The 15586-nt window shown below is 41.2% G+C and overlaps 1 protein-coding gene across 2 annotated transcripts in view; it reads right to left on the bottom strand.

The window, feature by feature from the left end:
• The window catches only part of DAAM1 (dishevelled associated activator of morphogenesis 1), a 170526-nt gene extending 162228 nt beyond the window's left edge, over nt 1-8298 (bottom strand). The window contains exon 1 of one of the 2 annotated variants that reach the window (XM_081291300.1): nt 8188-8298. The gene's annotated coding sequence lies outside the window, so the exon portion shown is untranslated. The other variant, XM_081291301.1, reaches the window with a different exon arrangement.
• Nucleotides 8299-15586: the final 7288 nt, after the last annotated feature.

Genomic DNA, 15586 nt, shown 5'->3' with positions numbered 1-15586 from the left:
TAAGAAATTGGGTCAAATTAAAAATAACACATATGTGGTTTCCTTTTTTAAATTTTTAATCAATCCTTCATCAGAAAATGCATTAGGTAAGGTAGTTTCTTGCCACAGCTCCTAAAACTTCTACAGTTAGAAGTATCATCTACAACCCACAAAATATCAAGTCCTAAATGGGTCAGAGTTTTTCTAATCCAACTTAATCTCTGTTTCTGATTTTAAAAATATAAAAATATATAGGGCTGAGGCTGTGGCTCAGTGGTAGAGAACTTGCCTAGCATGTGTGAGGCACTGGGTTCAATTCTCAGCACCACATTTAAATAAATGAATAAAATAAAGGTCCATACATTTAAAAAAATAAAAATATATATATTAAAAAAGTATAAAGATAAAAGTATTGTTATATTGTGTGCATGTACAAATATGTAAGTATTAATATGTAATAATAAATCTCACCATTATGCACAACCATAATGTACCAATAAATAAACAAATAGAAAAGCAGGCCTGTTCATTTAACTTTCTGAGAACACACTGCAGCCGTTGGCTTCAATCCCAAGCATTTATTTATTCTTCATCCTCTCTGACTTTTAGTTCAAATTACCATTGAGTGCTGAGGGGAGAGGAGGGGGTTGTAAAACAAACATGACTGTCATACAAACGGGATGAGGGAAAAAACAAAAATGTTACTGTTGTTTCTTTTGCTACCATCATCCTAAGTCAAACAACAGTCATTAATATCTGGTTAAAAATAAAATAAAATAAAATAATTGCCCTGAACAGAACTGGATGACATATTCTGTAACCACAATTTCACCAACTCCCAAGGGAAGAGAATAGCCAAGGTCTTCCAAATGATTTAAGTTGTCCATTTCATTTCCTTCAATTTCTTATAATAAGTTTTGCAATAAATTCTCAGGGCTTAGGAGGACCCCTAAGCTAGCCCTCGTTATAGAACTGCAGGTTCTAACTTAATTTGAGCCTGGACATTTCACTGCTTGGTCTTACCTGATCTCTATGAAACAGATAGAGATGCAGATTTAAGCCTCAGCACCAAGGAACAATCTATCTCATCTGACAAATGATGACCTCCATTCTTCACTCTTCCCAAGGGCAAATCTGCAGGAGCTTTGTGGAAGACTAAAGTCCAGATCAGTACTGGCACCAAAAAGCTGGGCACATTGGTACATACCTGTAATCCCAGTGGCTCGGGAGGCTGAGGCAGGAGGATCCAGAGTTCAAAGCTAGCCTCAGCAAAAGTAAGGCTCTAAGCAATTCAGTGAACCCCCGTCTCTAAATAAAATACAGAATAGGGCTGGGGATGTGGCTCAGTGGTCAAGTGCCCAGTTCAATCCTGAGCACTGCCCCTACCCCCCCAAAAAGAAAGTAGTACCAAAGACACACTAATGATATCTCTCATTTCTCCAAGAAAGGAAAGAGAAAGGAGGCAGGGGCTTTGGCAAACTTTTATGAAGCTGCCCTAGTCCTAACCCAATCTTTGCAGAAGGACACCTGTCAGAGGCGTATACTTCCTTGGCAAACCATTGGCAACGACTTGCCTCTAGCTCATGTGGTCTAAAAAAAAAGGACCCCTTACCAGCAGTTCATTTTCTAATATGATACTTTCTTTTGCCCCCAGGAATGATGGCTGTGCTCTGATAGATCCACAAAGTACTCTCTAATCTCTTGTGGTCAAGAGTATGAGTTTAAAAAAATAAGATTAAAAAATAAAGCTGAGTAGGATTTCAGGTACAGTGGCTCCAAACCAAGGTAAAGCTATCCCATGCCCTTGACCTGATTTATATGTCACTAACAAACCAAGCTTAGCCAACAAAAGCCCATCTCAAAAAAATAAATAAAAGATGGGCATCTGTATTATCCTAGAGCTAGAATCTAGGCTATCTTCTCTTATAAGTCTAAATTCAAAAAGTTCATCAGATGGGCAATGTTTGCCAATTGTACTGCAGGTATTTTCTTTAGAAATGAAAAGGAAAAATACCATTTTAATAGGTGACCCTAATTGTGTGCTTGGCAGAAATACAGGTGACCTTCAACTCCAGTCCTGGTGCAATTTATAGAACAGAATGAACTCAGGTTATTACTAAAGGTGAATGACATACTTAGGAAGTGTAACAAGATGAATGGGGGGCGGGCGGCTCCTGAAATCAATGCCTGCTAAATGATATTATTTTTGAGTAGCCTAATGACTAAATTAAAGTTTCTGTTTACATTTTCCCTTCCTGACAATAGCTAGTAAGGCATAGCTTTCCTATTTATTCCCTAAATTAACCAGTTTGTGTTTTAGTCAATTGTCTTCATTAAATATCGTCAAAGTGGCACAATATTCAGTTTTAAGCCAAAGGAAAAGATCTATTGAAAGTCAGGAAATCACACCAACTACATCAGAAATTGAACTTACTTCCCTAGTTTTCCACATTTAATTTACAATGGTCACTAGGATTTAAAAGAGTTACAATGGTTTATTTGGCACCAAATTTGCTACATTGTAATAACAAATAAAAGTCTGAGGTGGAGAAAAGAAAGTTTATTTCAATATTCAAGGATATCCAATATCACATTACACATTTGACTACTCTTCAAGTTTTCATTTTATTTTCTTTTCAAAAGAACCTTCACAATTCATAGAGGGAGGGAAGGTAAGAAGTCAGGGACCCTCTTCACTCCCAATACAGGATTCTGCAGCCCTTTTCTGAGTGGAAATCCTATAATCAGAAGAGGTACTCCACCTAGTAAAAAGTAATTTCAATTATCAAATAGCGTTTTAAAACTGGTTGGGCTCCTAGTAGATTTAGTGATGGAATATAAGAACATTTCTTCTTTCAAATAATTTGCCATCTTTCATATAGCAAAGAGACCTTAAAGGTTTCATTCATTCCAATACCCAAATACAACATAGATACTCCCATGGAACATTTTTGTTCCAGAAATATACACTGCAAGCCACCCATGAAGAGGCAATTTTATAGCCTGGCCGATACCACACACACACAATCCCAGCATCTCAGGAGGCTGAGGCAGGAGGATGGTGAGTTCAAAGCCACTGCCTTGATGATGGTGACCAACCACTGCCTCAATATTAAGAAATGCAAAGGAAGTAGGGACATCCCCCAACTCAAGCTGGACAGAAAAGAATAACACACAGGAATGTCAGAACCCAGGCAGTTCTGTGGTGTGGAGAGAATGAGACTGCCTGGATCCCCAACCTGGTCTGGCACTTACAGACCACAGCTAGGCAAACTCCTCAAATTCCTTATCTGTAAAATGGCAATAATAGTATCTAGCTTGTGCAATAGTGAGAAGTCCATGATGTAGTCCACATAAAGTATCAGAAAGGGCTTGAGCTGTCACACAGATGCTATTAAGTGTGCTGCGGTCAGGCGAAAGGTTCTGAGGAGGAAGGGGGTTGAAAACCGAGGGGTAAGGTAGGAAGCCATCCTGGAAGCTATGGCATCTGAGCTGGATCTGAAAGCACCTGAAGTACTTGAGAAGCTAGAGGGGTGCACACCCCAGGTAAGAAGAACCTCTGATGCAGAAAGTCACAGGAATGCTTAAGTACCCATGAAGAAAATAGGCTCACCACAGCTGAGGGAGTGTTTGCTAACTCTGCATTAATGAGGGTTGGGGGCAAGGCTCTGTACACTTGTTGCTGTGCTTCAATACTTCACTGAATTTTACACATTATGGATTTAAATCCTCTCTGAAATGTTCTCTGCTCCTGAAATAGTAGAAAGGATCCCAGAAGATAAAAAGGTATGAACACCATTTTTCTTTTCCTGCATAAAGAGTCTACTAGAGTGGAATGTAGGTCACTAAAATCAACTTGCATCTCATCTTCATCTGTCCCTCTTTCAGTGGGGGTACTAATTTGGTGGTGTTTGGAATTCCCCACCCTCCCCCCATGCTTCAGATCTTTCAATTCCAGTCCCTGTCAGCAACCTAAGCCACTGTAAATAACACAATCTACATTAAAGACAGTACTCTATTAAGTTAATGTAACTTCAAAAGCAGTATCCTCCACCTCAGCCTGCCCCAGCCTGCTCTGCCAACCAGACATACTCCTCAGCCACATGCAAAAAAAAACACCCTCAGTAGTACCAGTTTCTTAAACAGTACCTGTGTATTCAGCCGCCTGTAAACTTGAAGCTCTTAAGGAAACCACTTAGAACAGATGCTGTATTTAATATTCATTTATAAGATTTCCTCATTACCAAGTTAGACATAGTATCACCAAAATAAGCAACAGTCATCCAAAGTCCTCTTCCAAAGAGGAAAGAATCACTTTTGTTTTGACTGAGGCCCCATCAGAGAGAAAACAAATTTGCTAACCTAAACTGGCAAAGTTGCTTTGTTTTCTGCAGTATGGAGATAGACTTAATATTTGAAAATACAAGAGCATGACTGGAAGCCAGGGAGGGCCCCATAGCAGGGACACGCTCTGTTGATAATTTCCTGAACCCAACACCTAAGGCTGTCAATGGTACCAGCTTTGTTGGAAAAGTTTGTTTCCTCTCATCAACAGTTGTAACTTTTAAAGTGTTTTTACAGAAGGATTCTAGATTCTCAAGCCAAAGCCACTCTTTATACCATCCCCGAAATATTTACAAAATGAAACACTTTCAATCTTCACTGTGTTTTATTTGTAAACATCTTATTTGTTCTCAGAACCACAGCATCAACACTAAAAGCAGCCTTTTACACAAAGTAGCTCAAATAAAACCACACAGAGACTTACCTTGTTAACACCTAGAACTGTCTGCAAAGCAAAAAAGCCAGAATTCAAATTCCTTAACACCTATTCACTGAGCTCCTGACAGCACCACCCAAGGATGTGACCCACCACACCCCCTTTACTATCACACCAGACTCATATAACTTATACTTCTGAAAATCTAAGAATCTGACTACTGGATAACAATGTTACAAATATTGGACAAATGTTCTGTTTTCATATCACCCAGTCTGGGACAAGTGATCCTGTTTGTAAAGCAATTCTAACCCAGATGAGATGACTGCACTGCTGTGCCCCAGCTTTTCTGAGAGACATTAGTAGCCCGGCAGGGTCTCTAGGAATCTTTGCCTTGGTCTCTTTCCCCATTCTCCTGTCATACACCTCCTGGGAGAGTTAGCCAGACTAAGAAGAGTGATTGATAGAAATCTAGAAATGCCTGGTTGGGTTAAGAAGAAATTCTAACCTTAAAAAAAAAAAAAAAAGTCTAAGTAGGTGAACATATTTTCAAAAGCAAATAACTATAGAATATATCTCTCTATTTCAAATACAAGGAAGGCCTTTTATGTCACATGGTGTTTTGGTTAAGACAACTTCAGGAAACTAAGAGGAATACTACTATGGGGAATGTAATCAATAGGGATGTAATCACCTACTTAAGACAAGATGATGAGTGTCAATCACTTGGAACTCAGCATCCTTAAACATTAACCTGAACATGAATGCATGTGCCTGACATACATGTACACACTTTCCACCTCCTACTGTGACTTTTCTGATAATGCACTTGGTATAAAATCCAAGCAGAGAGTAAACAGAATCTTTGTATAATTTAATTATACTAAATGTACTTAGATTACAAGTAATTGTATTCACCAAAAGTCTGTAGAATGGCAAAGCTTAAACAATTAATTCTAAGACTAAAGTATAATTAGAAGTCCAGATACTAAAGTAATAGTGTAGTAGTAGAAGCACATTATAATTATAAACATTATTATTATTATAAACAATAATGCAGCTGCCTTGCCCACTTTGAAGCATTACCATGAAGAACCAAGCTATTTGGGGAGGCGGGGTGCTGGGGATTGAACTCAGGGACACTCAACCACTAAGCTCACATCCCCAGACCTATTCTGTATTTTAGAGACAGGGTCCCCCTGAGTTGCTTAGCACCTCACTTTTGCTGGGGCTGGCTTTGAACTCTGAATCCTCCTGCCTCAGCCTCCTCAGCCACTGGGATTACAGGCACAGTTCATGAGCTGAACCAAGGTATTTTGTCATAATAGTAAGGTTCAGCGACAATAACCCAATGCCACAGTGTCCGAAACTGGGTTTAAACCCTCATCTTCAGAATACTTTGGAGAGTGGGGGGAATAACCAAGTATTTTTTTTAGAGTCACAAGAGTTTTTACCTAGAATCAATTTTGGAAATCCTCTATAGTACTCTTCTTACATTATCAAGAAGACAGAGGTTCCCTCAGAGTGAGCTAGCCAATAATGACAGAGCCAGGTCATGATCCAGGGCTCTTGGCTCCCAGCCACATGTGCTTTACTCAAGGACCTGCATCCTTTGGGATGGCATTTAGATTTTCCCAGAACCCTAAAGCATGGCAAGGATTTCCAAAATTCAACTTCACTGATCAAATGTCCCCAAATCACTTCCAGTCAACTGCACCTAGGACAAACTGGGTACCTTTACTGGTGACCAGGAAACTCTCTTTATAAAGAACAGAGTAGAGCACCTTTCTTGAAAAAAACTGCCTCCAACACAATTGGGGAAAGATGCAGGTAGCCTGAAAAGGGAAAAAGATCTTTCAAACTGTGACTTTCAGAGTTTGCCTCAAGGAAAAGGCTTCCCACAGTTGTGGGGAAGGAGGTGGACAGATGAAGTATATGCATGAGAGTGGGAAAATGGGTCCGAGAACTGTGTCCAAACTATTTACAAGAGTCCAGGGCTGTGAAAGGGGTGAAGAGGAGAGAGCAGCTGGGCCCAGGACCGGCATTTGACCACACCCACAGGCCACGCCCTCCCAGCTGGCCGCAGAGCCACATCGAATCGAAACAGCAGTGGGAGCAGTTAAGATTCCGAAGGCAGGAGTCGCCATAGCAACGGGATTCGTCCGGCAGGCAAACTCTGCTTCAATTCACTAGGTCTTGCTCGGATCTCACAAAACTACCACTTCAATGAGAGTAAAAATGGTCACTGGAGGCATTTGCTCTCGATGCTCTCCTGAGAGATATAAGGCGGGAGGTCCGGAATGGGGTGCAGGAATCTATGCCAGAGCGCACGAAAATATTTTATCGGCGTAAGAGACAGAACGCCCAAACCCAAGCTGTAAGCAACTCGAGAAAAAGACCTTACTAGGGTTAGATGAACGAGTGAGTGAATGAACAAATAAAGGTACTAGGGGAAAAGAGAATCCTGGGGACTTAAGTCCGGACGTCTCCAGTCAGAGGACAAGCCGATCACAAGCAGTTGGCTTTCGGTACCAGCTGGGTAAACCCGATTATCCAGCCCTCCTGCCCCACAGCTAGCCTTATCTTTAGATTATCCGACACCCCCAACCACCCACCCTTAACCCCAGGGCTCCGGGGCAGGCGCTACACAGCCCAAGTGCTCTTTGCAGAGCAAGCGATTCAGTACTGGGAGACCGAGGTGCGCCCTCCGGAGAAGGACGCAACGGGGTAGAGCTCTGCAGTGCCTGGAACCCGGTCCGCAGGCGGCGCAGCCTCCCCTCGCCGCTGTCCGCCAACACCCCTAGCTCGCTCTGCAACGCCGTATTTCCCTCTATTCTTTTTTGAAACATTTAGTTCCTACTTTTCCTGATTACAGTCATCCCGTCCCTTTCAAATGGGGCTTTAAGTGAGGGTACCAGGGACGGTGAGGTTTCTACTCAGACGCTGAAGGGTCTCTCCTTCTCTGTGGCCACCTCCGTGTCCAGAAGCCTGCCTCAGGATTCTCCCTCTGGGAATCGCTGGGCCAGGAGCTCCGGAACGCCAGTGCAGTGCCCTCAGCCCCTAGCCAAGGCTACGATCTCCCGGAGCCCAGCCCGGGAGCTTGTAACACAGCGACAACCGGTACCCAGCTGGCTCCCCTGCCATCCAGGAGCCTCAGAAAGAAAGGAGGGAGGGTCCCCTGTCCTCGGGAGCGCCCCCGGTCCTCGGAAGCGCCTTCCTCTGGGCTCAACTCGTTTTGTGCCGCGCTGCAGCCATTTTCCAAACCCTAGATTGGCAGCCGAGAGCTGTCTCGGTCCTGTTCCCACCCAGACCCAACCTGAAGGACGGGTTTAATATTTACCTACTGGCCCGGGAGCTCCAGGCAGGCAGCGGGAGGGCGCGCCTCCCGAATCCGGCGCCTGGCCCAAGGAAGCACACCCACCCCCGCGCCACCGCGCGGTGCCACTTAATGAATGAGTGTGGCGGGAGAGACGGTACGTCCCCCTTACCTGAGCAGCCCCTGCATGCTGGAAAGACGGCTCTGTGCTCCGGATACAATGGGATCCGGTTAAACAGTTTCCCTTCGCAGCCGCTCGTAGGTTACCAACTCGCAGGTGACATCACCCTCTCTTCGCCTGATAGGCTACAATGTGGCGCCCACTGCGCATGGACTCCCCGGTCGGACCCGTAGGCTCTTGGGAGTTGTATTATCTACCCGACAGACCAAACCGGGACAGTCTCGCTGCCGGGGCTCATTAGGACTACAATTCCCGAAGCAACCCTGATTTCCCCCCCCCCCGTACCCGCCCCCTGGTCCCGCCCCCTCCGAGACCCGCCCCCTCCCCGCCCTCCCGCCTTGCTGTGCCCACGGTGGTCTTTCGGAAGCTGAGCTGCGGACTGCACAAGCGAGAGGGAGGGGCACCCTGTGGTCGTACCCTTTGACTTGACCTCTATTCTGCCTAGCTCGCGGGCTCCAAGGGCCACGAGAGGTCCGGGACTTGTGCGCACCCGCCAGGCAGTTCTAACCTGCTGAGCTTTCTAAGCCCCAGCTAGGAAGGGACGATTAAGCCTTTTCTTTGCCTTCCCTAAGCATAGCAACTAATTTGGAGGACACACTGGTTTCTGGGCTAAATATGGTCCTGGTATTTCCCCAAGTCCCCTAGAATGAGGCAACGCCAGCAGCGAAAGGGAGGAATCCTCGAGCACCCAGAGTGGTTCAGTTCACCTTTATCTTCTCTTTCCTTCTCCCCACTTACCGGAGACCGGATGATCAGGAAGAACGTGGGGAACAGCTTAGTCGGCTTAGCTGACAGAATAACCAGAGTCTGTCACTAATAAAAATGCAGTGTAATAGACTACAGAGAGACAGTCGCCGCAACCCTCCGTCAGAGAGCCTGCTGCTGCTGCAGAGATAATACTATCGCGCAGCCATGCTTTTGTTCATCCCGGCAGAGACTTCCCGCTCTGGTGGCTCTCAACTCCTAGGAAGATAACAAGCTAGTCACAAGTTTCAGTACATTTATATATATATTTGTGTGTGTGTGTGTGTACATATGGTTTAAAATCCAAAACACTCTCCCTCTCATTTTCTATACTATTCATTAGGAACGTTTTCTAAAAGACTTTAAAGAACTACATTGTAACTTCAAGAATTGTCCTGATCCTAATACATCTAAATGTTTACTCAAATGTATGCAAAAGATGCGCAGCAAAATACTGACCCATTAGGCAGATTTTATTTTTAGCATGTAAAAAAGGCTCTGTTGAATTGTCCAATTATTTAATGAATACCAAACATGAAAAATTAACACTAAGAGCAAATTTTCAGGTGTCTTCTAACACGAGAAAGAAAAAGAAGGAGAAGGAGACAAAAAAAAAACAAACCTCAATGTGTTTTTTCACGTTATATAGTAAATTATAATGATATTGGATGTGTCTTGGCAATATACGGGGGTAAGCTCACACCCATATTTCCACTAGCAAAATCTCTAGACAACTCTGCTTCTTGGGAAATGAACGTTCACAATTAAGATACTTTCCTACCTAATTATTAGTGGAAATTCTATCACCCCTTTCATTTCATTCTACAATAGTAACTTAGGTTCAAATGCAAAATATTTGTGGAACTAGTTAAGGATCTTGGGGGAGAAGAAAATGCTTTGTTTTGCTAACAGAGATGTTTTAGTGCTGAATTCTAATTTCAACAAGCCTGTTCTTTACAGAACAGACCCATTCTCTGCCACCAAAGAAAGATAACTTTGAATATTGCTTTTTTATTCTGAGCTAGTCTGTCCATGTCAAATATTATCTTAAATAGAACCCAGACAATACAAATGTTCCTTTGGCCATCAGATTAAGTGTGCAATCAGTGATACTCTAGCTAATGGGTAGGTCTAATATGTTGCACAGTTCACTGTGAAAAAATATTCAAAAAGAAAGTTGAATGATTCTAAAGGCACTTCCAGTTTTATAGCTGTGTAAAGCTTTTAGATGGAAACATAATCAGTGAGCCTGAAATTTATTGAGTCAATAAATTGAATGTGGAGACTTTCTATAAGGTAGGACTTATCCTTTTAGATTTAAAGTGTATTGTTGGGACACACTCTGAGGAGTAATTTTATAGGAGAAATCACCTTACAGCAAATTCTCCTGGTTTTCAGCAATGAAGGAAAGGAAAGGATAGGGTCTGCCTGAGGAATAAAATTCCATTCTCTGTAACAACTAAGATCACAGGGGTATACCATGTGACATAGCTCATTCCCACATATAAAGGGCACAGCACATACAACATACTGTGAGCACAGAAGTGTATGGATATGTGCATATGAGATTTCTTTCTAAAAAATATATATGAGTATAGATAATAGATATAAATAGAAGGCATTGTGTTTGAAAACGTTTTCCTCTAAGTGGTGATGGATTTGAACTGATCCCTGCTCACTGTTGCATGGTAACCAAGGGAAACAAAGATGGCTCTTTAGCATCATAAATGCAGTCTGCAGAACTGGATCCAGAGCAAGTTGAGACCTTCTACGGGGACACACAGGATCTCTCTCTCTCTCTCTCTCTCTCTCTCTCTCTCTCTCTCTCACACACACACACACACACACACACACACACACACACACACTTTTTCACACACTTATTGTGTATGTATTTAATTCTAGGTGATTGAGTAGTCTTATAAACCATCGAAAACACCCACTCTATCTTAATTTATATTCTAAGCCCACAGGGTTTCTTTTCAAATGACTACTGCTGTTCTAGAATTATCTTATAAAAAGCCCTGCCACATTTGATAATCATGGCCTGTTAATTAGGAACGGACGGTTGAGAATAGAACCTCTATACAGGAATGGGGAGGGGCAAAGGCACCCTGGCCAATCTCTCAAAATAAGGCTCATCTTTCAAAATAACCTCTCTCAGTTATAAGATTTTTCTCTAGATATTAGGTTTTAGTTAAAGGAGGAATTGGAACATCAATAGAGAGAAAAGTCAATTTGTAGCCTTAAATGTATTTTCACACAATAGCTTGGTGTTTTGCAACAATTAAGTTGGATACTGAACATGTCTGGAATTGTGCCATTTTACCATCTTGATCCATTTCACTTTGCTTATATGTGTTGCTTATTCTCTCTGGGCTTCACTGTCCTTATTTATAAAATTGGGTTAAGAATAATGCCTACTTTAAAAGGCTTTTGATGATTAAATTAGAGGAGATTTGTGAAAATACTTTTCAAACTAACTACAAATCTTAGTTCTTGTTGTCATTTGCCATTTTTCCATGAAAATGACCTCAGAAATTTAAGGCCTAATTCTGGAAAAAGTTAATGAAAACCTATTCAAATACTTTTTTTTTTTCTGGTGCTGGGGATCAACCTAGGTCCTTGCATATGCAAGGCAAATGTTCTACCACTGAGTTATATCCCTAGTCCCCCAAATTCTTATTCTTAACAAGACACTATTAGAATTTATATGGCATACACATATTATCTTACTCTTCCTCTAGTTTGTAAGTAGGCAAAATGAACTTTGAAGAAAAAAAAATCAGAAATTCAGAGTTGAACAGTGTTGGTCTACAGTTTGTTTTTATAACTTATCTTTTAATATCTTTATCTCATAAATTGTCTTAACCATAACTTATCTTTCCGTAATGCCCAGCTGTCTTCAGTATCATGGCAAGCCCATTCCCAAGCTTCCTGGCATGGAGAAGCACTGCCAGAGAGTAAAAGCAGAAGGAAGGGTAAAGCTAGGGCATTTCTTCCACTCTTCGGAGATGCCCTGGGTACTGCTTCTGGCAGTAGCAGAAGCATTTTCCTGATTCGACTAGTCTATTATGGTTCCAGCTTATTCTAGGTCACAGAAGCCTCTGCTAACACCACCTTCTGCCTTTATCCCTCCAATCTAGGGATAGAGGTAACTTCCTGCTTTGCTAATCTTCAAATTGTGTGTTTGGCTTCTCAGATGTACTGTTGCCATTGTGATCAATTTCCTGCACTATGTTGTCTGTTTTAAATACTTTGAATGGTTTCCGTTTCCTTTTTTTTTTAAAACATTTTTTTGGATGTAGATGGATCTTTATTTTATTCATTTATTTATATGTGGTACTGAAAAATCAAACCCAGTGCCTTCCCATGCTAGGCAAGTGCTCTACCACTGAGCCACAACCTCAGCCCTGCTGTTTTCTTGTTGATACAAGATATATTCAGGTCTTAGTTAAAGTTCTTTTAGTGGTACACAACAGAAACTTTCTATGGGCAGTGAAGGAATTTATTCAAAGGATTATTCCAACCAAAGCTCATGAAGAATAAGAACCCACCAGCTCTGGGACCTTGGGCAGTGGTGTTTTTCAGACCTTCTGTAGTAGCCCTCAGTCTCTTTGACTCTTTGCTCCAAATTTCAAATTCCTGAGAGAAGCTGATTGCCCTATCTTAGGGTGATGAGCCCTTACATAATTATCTACAGCTGTGGTTCTTGAAATATGGTTCCCCAGAACAGCAATATTTGCATCCTGAGAACTTATTATAAATGCAAATGCCTGGGCTTCATCCACAGAGCAACTAGAAGAGAAACTTCAAGGATGACTCCTATAATTTGTGTTTTAAGAAGTTACCCAGCTGATTCTGACACCTATGGAGGTTTTTGAGTGCCTGATCTATAACAAAGATAATGAAATGGGTGGCTCAGATGAGGAGGAAGCTTTGTGAACCTGGCAGTGACCTCATGGAATATTGAATAAAGCTGTTAGATCTGTCAGGGTCTCTATGATAAGACTGGCTTCTTCCTGAGGGAGAGAACTTTGTAGCATGTGTGCCGACTATTCAATGGAGTCTCTGGGAGGGCACCTGGAAAAGATTTATTTCATCAGATTTAATTGAGAACTCAGAAATCCTAAAAAACAAGACAAGGGAGACAGATTCATATGGAAACCAAAAATATAAGAACAGTTATAATAGTAAGGCACAGTAAAAAGGAGGTGAAAATAACTCCAGCCACTCAAAACTTTCTCCCAACTAGTCTCAGAACCTCTCCTTTCCCATTAGCGCATCTTCATAAACTCGCTTACCCTTAGCCTATCCAGGAGACCTGCTCTGTTTAACTCTGTAACCACTGGCAATAGGCTGCCTAATTTAAATTAATTATAAATTTAAATTAATTGTAAATTTAAATAAAATGTTAAAACTCAGTTCCACAGTCACAGTAACCACATGAGGCCAGCGGCTACCTGCTGAGGGCCATTGCCAAGTAGGAATGATGCATCGAAATTTCCTTGCCAGTGTACCCCATGTTAAATGGACTTGCCTTGGAATTTTGCTGTTGACATTGCATGTGTGTTTGAGAAAGGTGACCCTGCTCAAGGACGAGGGTGGATCCAGATTTAGGGTGTATCCTGCAGTTTGAGGAAGTATCCAGCTCCTTGGGTTTAAGGCGTTCCCGGTTTTAGACAAGTTTAGGGCGTTCCCAGTTTAAGACAATATGGGTTTTAGGGAAGTTCCAAGTTGAAGATTATTGCTGCTGGGAATAGGGCGTTCCTGCTGCCTGAGTTCCTGTTGAGTTCTCGTGAGATTCAGAAAGTTTTTGGAAAAAAAGCCTCGTGGAGTAGGTGAATTGAGCGGCAGCAGAACTGGGATTTCCCCAGAACGTGTGTAGAGGCCGGTGTGAGTTCAGGAATAAAGAATTGCTGTTTGAATCTACAAAGCTGTGAGTGGCTCGTGATCTTGTGCCCAGCCAAGACTTCGGCATTTGGTGGTCCGTAAGCGGAACGTCTGAAACTTGGAGGTAAGTGAATTTGCTCGCTCCTGAAGGAGAGCAAAAAAATGGGTGACCATTTCAAAAAACAATGTGTTCTTTTTTGATTTATTTTGTTTTTGTTTCAAGTTGCCTGTTCCTAGAACTTTCTCAGGCAAACTGGGGAAAATGGTTGACTCAAGGTTTGAAGTTGTTCGCCTCCAAGGAAGAGAAATTGTTAGAGGAAGGAGGCACCCCAGTAAGACCAAGAACAGCTAGGACATATGTTGATACAGTACAAAAATGTAGCCCATGGCTTTATAAAGACGAGTTATTAAGTATATCAATGGGACCATCATGGTATCCTGTAGGAGAGTTTTCTTCAACAAGAAAGAGATGGCTAGTTCTGTTTACTACATTTGTCTAAGATCTTGGTTTTTACAGACATCTGATTAATTTACAAAGCTAAAGTGTTAAAATATCAACCACTAAATATAAAATCAAGTACTCTTTACTTATTAAGTTCCATAAGGTAATATATTTAAACATTATGTGTGTTTTCATAAATTGGTAAATGGAAAAAAAGGTTTAATATTGCTTTGGTCTGTGTCTTTGCTGAAACAAGGTTACTAAGTGTTAAGATTCTATCAGGTGGGCTGGGGATGTGGCTCAAGCGGTAGCGTGCTCGCCTGGCATGCGTGCGGCCCGGGTTCGATCCTCAGCACCACATACCAACAAAGATGTTGTGTCCGCCGAGAACTAAAATAAATAAATAAATAAATAAATATTAAAAATTCTCTCTCTCTCTCTCTCCCTCCCTCCCTCCCTCCCCCCTCCCCTCTCACTCTTAAAAAAAAAGATTCTATCAGGTGTAATTTATATACAAAGAGTATAAGAAGTTTCAGTTGGGTTTCAATTACAGTATTATAGTACCATAAAAAACATGAAATTATTTCATCTTATTAAAGTGGAGTAATTTGTCTAAATCAGAAATTTTATAAGGGTTGTTTCAGAATGTGAATTTATAAAAAGGGTTAATGGTTAAAAAAGAGATATAAAAAGATTCAAGATGTGGAAATATATTTTAATAATAAAAGGTTAAAGGAAAAAGAAATGTTTCTAGATGAGATAATCTCTGTTTTAAAGTAAAAAGTTGTAAAATGCCATTTTAAAAGATTTTGAGAAAACTAGACTTACTTTATAAGCTTGAGAAAGGAAGAAAGAAGAAAAAGGTATTTGTACATGGCAGATTGAGACAAAGCTTCTTAATGGAGTTTAAAAAAAAAAGCCTTTGGTTGAAGGGCAGCCATGTAAACTAACATTAAAGTGATTTAAACAGAATCTAAGCCTCATTTAAAAGAGTGAAGCTGTAGGTGGTGAAAAAGTACATTTAAAAGTACAGTATAGATGATAATTAGAAGGCTTTAAAAGGTTAAATTGAAGGTGCTCAAGATACCTTAATGGCGGAAAAAAGATTGCTTTACTCATCAAACTATTACTTATTAAACCAAAAAGAGGGAGATGAGATAATCTTTGTGTGGTAAAGTAAATAGTTGTAAAATGTCTAAATAAGTTGCAATAGGCTTTAAAAGGTTAAATTAAAGGTGGTTAAGATGCCTTCATGAGGGAGAAAAAAAAAAACCATGAAAATGGGAAGATAATAAGATAAAAGATATTTAG

The sequence above is a fragment of the Spermophilus citellus genome (genome assembly GCF_964194105.1).
Source record: "Spermophilus citellus genome assembly, chromosome: 4".
Taxonomy (NCBI): Eukaryota; Metazoa; Chordata; class Mammalia; order Rodentia; family Sciuridae; genus Spermophilus; species Spermophilus citellus.
The sequence above is the reverse complement of the archived record's forward strand: the minus strand, read 5'-3'. Positions and strand labels throughout refer to the sequence as shown.